Genomic DNA, 700 nt, shown 5'->3' with positions numbered 1-700 from the left:
GTGTCCTCGTCCTCTCACTCTTACGCTGCTGCTAGGTATATTCCATGTTTCTACAAATCCACCTTCAGATTTTTCAAGCATTTTACAGCACTTTAATTGTAAGACTCCCATTAAAAGTAATTCCATTAGAGCCTTACATATCACATATGGAAGACAGAGGTTAATAACCAACAAGGCATTTTTGTTGCTGCTTAGAGTTCTGTAAATAGGAAAATGTAAATGTACTTTCATGCAAATGTAACCTTTCTATGTGTAAGAGCTGAATGAAAAAAGTGTCAGCATCAGTTGGTTTTATAATAAATTGTATGGCATCTAGAAGTTGTGTAGATGGAAAGCTGAAGGGGTTTGTTCCAAAATCCGTTCAAAATACAAAAAAAAAAATACAAAAATCCGTTCCTGTTCTTCATCGTGTAGGTTCCCAATAAATGCTGCTAGGCTTCATAGTCTTGTTGTAGAAACGTTTTCAGGGAGCACATTTCAGGGAAACGTTTTCAGAGAAGAGTAAGTATCAAACCTCACAAAGATAGTAACATTTCATCTCTTCCACTCAGAGAAAAAAAAGATTGAAAATTAGTACCTTCTTAATGTCATTTAGAAAGCTTAAACCATAGCCTATATTCCATGAAAAATCTTCCATTATTTTCAAAGATCTCTGGATTTGGTACCAAGAAGATAAACAAGCCCAATCTAGTAGATGGCA

This window comes from Struthio camelus, chromosome 1 (genome assembly GCF_040807025.1).
Source record: "Struthio camelus isolate bStrCam1 chromosome 1, bStrCam1.hap1, whole genome shotgun sequence".
NCBI classification, from domain to species: domain Eukaryota; kingdom Metazoa; phylum Chordata; class Aves; order Struthioniformes; family Struthionidae; genus Struthio; species Struthio camelus.
Note: the sequence above shows the minus strand (reverse complement) of the source record.